Source organism: Pinus tabuliformis, chromosome 6, assembly GCF_031772625.1.
Source record: "Pinus tabuliformis cultivar Carrire ecotype Pingquan chromosome 6, CPIR1, whole genome shotgun sequence".
NCBI lineage: Eukaryota > Viridiplantae > Streptophyta > Pinopsida > Pinales > Pinaceae > Pinus > Pinus tabuliformis.
Window position 1 is genome coordinate 1,742,254,278 of NC_142292.1, and position 9,577 is coordinate 1,742,263,854.

Consider the following 9,577-nt stretch of genomic DNA (forward strand, 5'->3'; position numbering starts at 1 on the left):
ATAGCGAATAAGAGTAATCTCTGGTAAAGGTAAAAAAAAGAACATTTATGTTCGCACAAACAATATGATCTCAAGGGATATGAGTGTTCGTCGTTGGCATTTATCAGTCAACTGAAGGGGTTTTCTATTTCTTCAACAATATTCATATTAAAAAATTCATAATTAATAACCCCATTGGAAATATTCGAATGAACTATTTGGATTCAAATTAAAAGTTCTTAGCTAATGGGTATCATTATGTCCCATTGCATATTTGGGCATTTCTAAAAAGAAATTAGCGATGCTCAGGAGAGTTGAATTCCTAAAAATAAAACAACAAACAGTATAGTAGCAAGAATAAGACTTAAGAATTTACTTGGAAATCACCACATAAAGCTAAAACGTCAAGAAAAATAACAAACCAATCCCAATAATTATCGTACCTCTTCTAGGTTAAAGTTCGTAGCCCAACAATCTCATGGTTTTGAAGGAGATTGTGCTAATTTCCCCCGAGTTTATTGTATTTCAATGAACTATCTTGGCATCTACTACCTTCGCTGTTTGGCTGTTCAACAATCTCTACATCAGAAGAGTTATACCTCGCAGTGACTACATTGTTGAAGAGACGAATGGTTTTGAATATGTTTGTTTTCATGAAAGCAATATGAAAAGCATTAACAATGTTAGTCAATCTCTACATCAAAAGAGTTACACCTAAAGCAATATGAAAAACATTAATAATGTTAGTCAATTTCTACATCAAAAGAGTTACACCTAGCAGTGATTACATTGTTGAAGAGACAAATGGTTTTGAATATGTTTGTTGCGATGAAAGCAATATAAAAAGTGTTAACAATGTTAGTGTGAATAAAGAAATGGAATAATTCCACAATAACGCACTAATAAAACTTATGAATAAAAATCAACTAATTGTTATCAACAGACCTACTCTTGGCCCTCCACCATTAAAATTACCTAGCTATGCTGAAACCATAGCCATACCATAAACCAAAATGTTTATGAAATGTAAATGGGTTGGGAAGGAGTAGATTAATGAATATAGTGATTCGATGGAGTTGCAAGAATGGGTTACAGTATGAATAAAAATCAGCTGATTGTTATCAACAGACTTACTCTTGCCCTCCACCATTAAAATTACCTAGCTATGCTGAAACTATAGCCATACCATAAACCAAAATGTTTAAGAACCAAATGTTCATAAAATGTAAATGGGTTGGGAAGGAGTAGATTAATGAATATAGTGATTCGATGGAGTGGCAAGAATGGGTTACATGACTCGTTTTTGAGTGACAACAGTTACATAAGCAGAGGTTCCACTCGTTGCTAACAATGCTAGAACGTTTCATAAGTGCAAATACATTAAAATTAGGCAATTGACATGTGGCAGGAGAAAAAATTATGTGTGAAAACAGAACAACGGTACCTAACCTGGGGTTCCATGTTGTTAACAATGTTAGAACGTTTCATAAGTACAATGACACGTTCAAATTAGGCATTGGACATGGCGCAGGAGAAAACATTTCTCATTCAATACCTCTTTTTAATAGTGAAGCCAAATTTATGTATGTTTTACAAAGCAATTTAGTGAATTTAATTTTCATTAATTTTCATAAGGTGATTAATTATTAATGGCACACTAAATTTTTATTATAATTTGGTGAAAAATTAATTTAAATAAAGTTTAAATACTTGATTTAGATACTCAAGAAAGTTATCGATACTCAAGAAAGTTATCGTTTTTAATTTTATTTATTGATATAGTGGCTATCAAAATATACTGGCATCTCTCAATTTAAATTATCAAATCAAAAAATTTAATTAACAAAAAAATTTCAATTTAAACCATCAGATTAAAAAAAATAATTAACAAAAAATTAAAATAACCAATTCCAATAAAAAACATATAATTTTTTAAAATTATAAAATATTTAAAATTTAACAATAAACAAAACCAAAAAAACATAAAGTGAGAACACTTTAAAATTCCAGCAAACATTCTGATGGCCATGTTTTTTCCCATTTTATTTAGAATATCTTGTACAGATTGCTCCTATTTCCTCGAGCACACATGATGTAATATTTATCCATTATATATCTTATATAATATAATTAAGCTTTTTTTGGTTCTGAAAATAAAAATCCAGCGAACAAAAATTCCTCAATTTAATATGGAGCAATCGATATTCTTGGATTATTTGTACAAATAACACATTTAGCAACCAGCGAACAAAAATTCCTCAATTTAATATGGAGCAATCGATATTCTTGGATTATTTGTACAAATAACACATTTAGCAAGGAATTTATAGAGAAAAAATAATGAAATGTTGCTAGACAGAAGACATACGCGCGATTGACTCCAACCTGGTTTTTATGATTATTTGAATTCTGTACAAATAAAACATTTACCAACGAATTTACAGAGAGAATTTAACTAAACCTGTATATGTTTTGCTTTACAGAAAACTACCGACAGTCCTCCATATTTTTGATATACGAGGATTCCAGAATCATATCATGTACAGAAGGTTTGTGGTTCAAACAGAAACATTTAACCCAAATGAACTAACACGTGCAGTTGTGGGACGGACTGATCGATATGACGGGTTTCACGATAGCAGTGCAGATTCGACGAATCTTGAGCCCACGTCGTCTATCAATGCTGCTCTCCTGGGAGTCCTAGCTATAAGCTCCAAAGCAACAGCATCAGAATGGAATCCTACGTTTTATTTTTATTTTTTTTTACTTTGAAAAATCAGGCCTAGAGTAATTTTCAGGTTTACGTAGTTTTGTCGAGGATTAAACCAGAGTAACTGTATCAACATGGAATTTTATATTTTATTTTATTTTTTAGTGGAACAACTCTCATGGTATATAGTTTTTTTAAAATTAGATCATAAAAATTTATTTGACTAAGACTAAATTTTCTACTTAGTTATTAAAGTTGGAAAGACAGAAGAGACAAAACACAAATTCACACAAAACATGTGGTTCTTACCCAACTCTTCTTACAATAAAATAGGTGAAAAGTATTTAGCATTTTCCAACTAGCAACTTGCCTAAAATATCTTGACAAACCACACACTAAAAATAATCTAGTCTATCACTTAACTTGATTCAACACTCAATCCTCAACACTTAGTTAACTGCTAAACCACATCCTTAAAAGCTAATCATCTTATCCTAAGAAACATTCCCAAATAAAAAATTAATTCTAAACATTGGAGCCGTCATGCATATAGTGGCACATAACCATCCCATCGCAGCAGTCAGATCAGCAGCACAGAAGTATAGCACGGCTTAATTGAAATGATAGAATGAAATGGAAGGAAGGATGAATCAAACAAAGTAGCGGATTTTGGGAAGGGAGAATTTCATTGAATTTAGATTTAATAAATAAAAAATTAAAATTATTAAATTAAAAATCAAATAGAGAAAATGTTCTAGGGTTTGAAATAAATTTGATCAACCTTAAATTTAAACTATTTACAATTTTTTTTCAAAAATAAATTAGGGACATCTATGGACGAATTAAATGTATTCTGGTGCTTTTATTTAATCTTGGTCACTAGTATACTCCTCTCCATGAACTACAAGCCATTCAATAAGACCCAGGACTGCTATTTAGAACATAAATAAAGAAACTAACGGTGAAATTTTTTGTGAGGGCACCTTATTTTTGTGGGCTTCCATCTCATGCACGTTATTGAAGCTTCATTGTCTCTTATTGTGGACTCTGAGACACTCCTTGCAAGACAAGACAAGAATCATCCAGACTGCTCATCCCTTGTTTTGCTGATTTAAATTTCCGCAAAACTAGAATTAACCTTACTTATCACTAAAATCTTACCAAACTTGGAAAGGGTCCTTGCTGTTTCGACATGCGTAATAATTAATGAAGGTGAATATTGGTTTTAGTGGAAGATTCATATGCATCAAAATTCCACAGACGCTCCAAGCCGGTGCGCCATGTTGACTTGCTTTGCAACTCGCTGATCTTCTTGTCAACAATCGGTGGCAGTGATTACCGTAAACGCCGGCACAACCGTTCACGTGGAGCCATAAAACCTACTTCTAGAGTTTATTCCAATAAAACTTAGATGTAGGTAGACGACAAAGTACCACTTTTAAGGGTTATTTATAGATTTAGTTAGTGCACCTCCTACATGGAAATGCAAAAGTTGTAGCAAAGTCAATGTGGTGTCGATTACATCAAATCGGTGTGCTAATGTCAATAAGTCATCCATAAAACCTACTTCTAGAGCTAATTCCAATAAAACTTAGGTGTAGGTTAAGGTTTAGTTAGTGCGCCTCCTACATCGGAATGCAGAAGTTGTAGCAAAGTCAAGGTGGTGTCCATTACATCAAATCGGTGTGGTAATGACAATAAGTAATCCGACGATTTAACAAAACTGAAATTGGTTAGTAGATGTTAATTGACAAATGAGAATAAGCAACATGGTAGTTCAAAGGCATATACTGGAACGAGATTTTCGGCTGCCGGGGTCAAAGCTTATGGTCTAAATAGTTGATGATAATAAAAAAAAAACATTTTCACTTAAACTTACTATATATGATCTTGGAATTCGTAGCTAACCACCATTTTACACATGTAGGCTGCCACACCTTTTATCTATTTAAGTTCAATTGTACTCATTTTCAAATATGTTTGTCAAGGCATTCTATCTTGTTGTATTAAACCGTTAGATAAGAAAAACTTTATCAAGGTTAAAAGGCTATGATTTATGTTAAATAACAGAAGTATTTATTAATCATAATCTAACAGTTTATATGGAAGAAGATAAGTATTCACTGATATTAATAAAATGTGTTACATAGCTTGTAAAAGTGTTATAGTAAAATTTTGTTTCAATATTTTTCATAAGAATAATTTGCAACACAAAAATAAGATTTTTCACATTTTTGTTAATGAAAATATGAAGAAAAGATTCAACTTTATAAAATTTATAATTTAAATTTATGATCTATAATTATTCTGTGGTTTTTAATTATGGGAAATATTTTTTCACAAATTATTGATATAAAATAATATAAAATTAAATATATATTAATATTTTTTTATTTTTCTTTCATACGTTTTAATTTTGAGTTGATGTAGATAGTTAAAAACAATTAAATATAAGTTTTAATTTGAAAGTGATATACACACTTAAAAAAAATTAAATAAAATATTTTTTTTTTTATAGTTTGAATGTACATCAATAATAATGAAAATTCCTATAATGAAAATTGCTAAATATTGAGGTACATTTTTTTAGAAGTATTTTAATTTTTTATAATTAGAGATATAAAGCTTCAAATATGATAACAAATCAAACACTTTATAGATGCCCATATAAGGGGATGTGTTCTATGTATCTATCTCCATATGATGCATGAGACACCTTTTATTCATATTTTAGAAAGATCCTAAACCTACTTAACCATGGGAGTAGTTTTGATTGATTTTATTAGAAAATATGCTTAGATGTAAATTTCATTAAAAATAAAAATTGTGATAGATTTTTAGGCCCTTTTTATGGTGATAATTACATAAACATTAGAAACATTATAAAAATAATGAAGATACACTACTTTCTTTATAAGTCGAGAACATAAAACATAGTATGATTTCATCCATTAGTTATTATTTAGGCTAAGATTTCTATCATTTGAAGCTTCTCAATATCTATACAAAATACAAAACTTAAAAAAATACTCATCACTTGACTCTCAAGTATAATTATGTTTATGATATTGTCTATTCACTTTATTTCCCAAGCAATAGAAAAATGCATGTCAATGTGGGTGTTACAACATAATCCTTAATTCATGAGTTTAAAGATAACAAAAATTAGGTTTCCTTTCCCTTTCCCTTCTAAATAATACCACCTAGGCATAAAATATGTTTCTCTAAGAATCAATGCTACAAAGAATAGTGTATCCTTGATATTGGGCTTTGAATGAGATGGAAAGAGAATTATTGGGTATTTTCAAAATATATTTTATGCAAAGTACCATCATAATAATTCCATTGGTACAAGAAACAACAAGAAGAAAGTGAAGGAGTGTGATAGATAAAGACGTCTGGAATTGAGAAAAGGGGAATGATAATTTTGGAGAAGAAAGGAGTGATGACTTGTTGATTCAAGAAATTGAACAAACAAAATCGCAATTCTCACAATATAATCTCAATTCTAGGTTTTGTGACGTTGGAAACTTTCATTTTGTGCAAGTTTATATCTAAACTTAATTAAGAAGATGAAAGTTTGAAAATTTTAATGAACTCAATAAAATTTTCCTACCCCCAAAAATCATTAAATAGTTTTGTGTCAAACAAAGAAAAACTATGCATTATCTTAATAGCTAGCTTGACTAAACCTACACAAGATGAATAATTCTTAACATATTTACATTGAGTTATTAATTGTGTTTTGTTCCCATTAAGTACTATGGTAACAATAATTTCGATTTCACATTTGTAGTTAATCTTACTAATAAGTTCCCAAAGCTACCACAATTTACACCCATAATTAATTGGTTTGGTGTTTTATATAGCCACTTGAATAGATGCAAATATCACATAAATATGGGCATTAGAGCCATTATGAGATGGGAAAAAATTAAGTATGGTAACTAAATCTGATATCAATTTAAATATCAACACGAATGGACACTAACTATTATCAAAAAATGAATTCAAGTAAAGACAAGGTGAATTAAAGGAAAACTCTCAATACTTTTCATACTATACATTCTTAGATGTTTACACAACCTCTTGCTAATGAAGGATTTAAGTGGTTAGGGTTTGCAAAAATGGAGAATCTTAATAATGGGTTATTGTAGGGATTGAAGGTTCATTCAAAGTTCATGGACAACATGGGTCAAAAAATCTTATCCATGTGGTACAAGCGCATCAAATCTGAGTTGAGGAATCGTAGTTTTTTGTTGCATTTGGAAAAAATCCCACCTTTACCTTTCTTCTATCACTACCAATTGATCTTTGGTCACTGATGTTAGGCATCCAAAGAAGATTTAGCAAACTAGTTCCCAGTAATGGGATTTCCTATTCTTGTAGGATTTGTTTTCTTGTAGTTTGATGATCATCCATTTTTAGTTGTATCCTTTGATGTGATTTGGTTCTTCAAGAATTGGTTAAGGGTTTCAACCCTACTTTGGAAATTGTTTTTGTTGGAAACCAAATCTTTAGGGATGATGGTAAATTGTATTATACACTTGAGCAAGAAGATGAAAAAACACAAGTGAACTTGAATATCCATCAAGAGTCTAAGAGAACTTAGAATATGAATCCAAACGTCATAACATGATGTATTTATATGTATCATATTAACGAGAAAAATATGGCACACTTATCATCCAATTCTGATGTTCATTCAAACATTGGTATTAAAGTCATATGTTTGTGTGTCATGAGTTGTATGGCCTTCCCTGGTTTTTTTGTTCCTCCTTACATGGTTTATCTCCCTGAAAACTATGTAGAATGTTGAAAATGGCAACAAGAAAATCCTGATTTAATTTTCCCTTCAATTAAACTAGGAGAAAAATATAAGTCCACATCACAAGACAATAAGAATGAGTTAACTAAGCTGGTTTCACTTAGTTGGCTTAGTTAATTCGAGTTTAGGACTTAAATTGAGTCATGTAGAGTGGTTCCCAAATTTTAGGAGCCAAGGGAGAGTTTCATTTGAGTTGTAATAATTTAATTGAGTTAAACTAAGTTAAACTAGTTCCAACTATTGGAGGAACTAGTAGGAGGTCTAGTAGTAGGGTGTAGCTTGAATGTTCAACCAGTTAACTGATAAATCAACCATAATTAACTCATGCATGCATGAAATTTGAGTTACCAAATTGAGATTGGAGTTCAAGGGTAGTGTACTATCCGTTGTATAATTTTTCGAGTTGTACAAGTGACCCATGCAGTCAGAGAAGGGCATACATGGATTGCACAATTCTAATAAGGAATTTACCTAATCAATAGGGGGTTAATTCCCATGGAAACAACTCAAGGAAATAGGAGCTTGGCAGGTATCAGAATTGGCTAAGTATTGCCCAGAGTCATCTTGTGAGGCAATGAGATAGATTATACTTGTGCAAAGATTTTTCAGGCTTGAACAAGCATTGTATTTCTTATTTATTTTCTAACTAATGCAATACAGCTAGGAATGGGTTTTGAGCAGTTTCTTTACCCTTAGATAAATCTTTGAGCATAGGTGATTGAATCTTGTCTCATGTTTATGTTGTGATTTCTCAATTGATTAATTGTTTTCATTAATGAGTAGAGTAGATTCAAGTCTTTTGTTTTAGCATATTACATAAGAAGTTTGAATCTACAAGGATTTTCTACATGGTATCAAAGCTAGAATCACAGTATACAAGAGAATTCTAAGTTTGTGCAGGAGTCTTGAATTACAAGATCAGTGTTGCAACTTTTCTCCAGGACTCAGAAGATGACTTCCATCAGACTCAGGCTCGAGTATGCTTTGGAAGGTGTTATCTCAAAATCAGACCCTGGAAGGCTGCTGACCAGGAAGACTTCAAGTAACTGTTTCAAACCAATCTTTTGACTAAGGTTTAGCCTCCTTAGCCTGAGAGGGCTCTCTCAAAAGGTTATTTATTTTGATTTAAAAAATAAGAGGGCTAACTCTTGTGAAATAACAGTGACAAATATGAAGGTTGGACAAACATTACATAAGTTTCCATTGGGCCTATGGAGTCAATAAAACCTCAGCAAATAATGATACAACCTTTACATAGAAGTCAGGGCATGTGGCATTTAAATGTTCAAAACACAACTCTTATAAAACCACAGTTCATGAATGTGTACAGGAAATCAGAGCAGCATAAGTGAATTTTGAGTGATTACACATCTATGCAACTGTAAAATAAATCAAGGATAAAGTAAAACCACACATCTTGAACATAGAAACACTTTATGAATCCTGAGAAGAAAAGCAGTTCTATTATATTACTGAACTCTGTCTTTCTACATAAGCCAAAACAGTACTCTGTTTTATAAAATCTCCAACCCTCATTACATAGATGTTCCAGCTATATATAGAATCCTTATTCTAACTACTTCGAGCTTCCTCCTCCAGCATGAGGGGAACTCGATAACTGCCTCTAATGACACATATTAGCTATTGAACTAACTAATAATTACAATAAGGAACTGACTGTAGTGTTTAAGAGTTCTAAATTAACTGTGACTCTAACTCCATTTTGCATGCATAATGACTTCTTCTTATTCTCTGACACCTGGTCCTCTTCCGACTTGGCTGAGCTGGATGTTTAATACTCCATAGTGATCTTGAGCAATGAACCTTTCAACTGCTCAGAAGTATTAGGAGATTTCCCTTACTTCTCGGCTCCAGTTTTCCTGAAAATGCTCGAATGTAACAAGCATGTTTCTAGCCTTTAATAACCCATAATATGGAACACTGCCACGTTCTGGATATGTTGTGAGCTGCATCGATTGACATGTGTGCAAGCAAAAGGTCCTTGTATGCAAAATATTTACTACCTCTTGAACGGTGACAACGGGGATATCACAGAACTT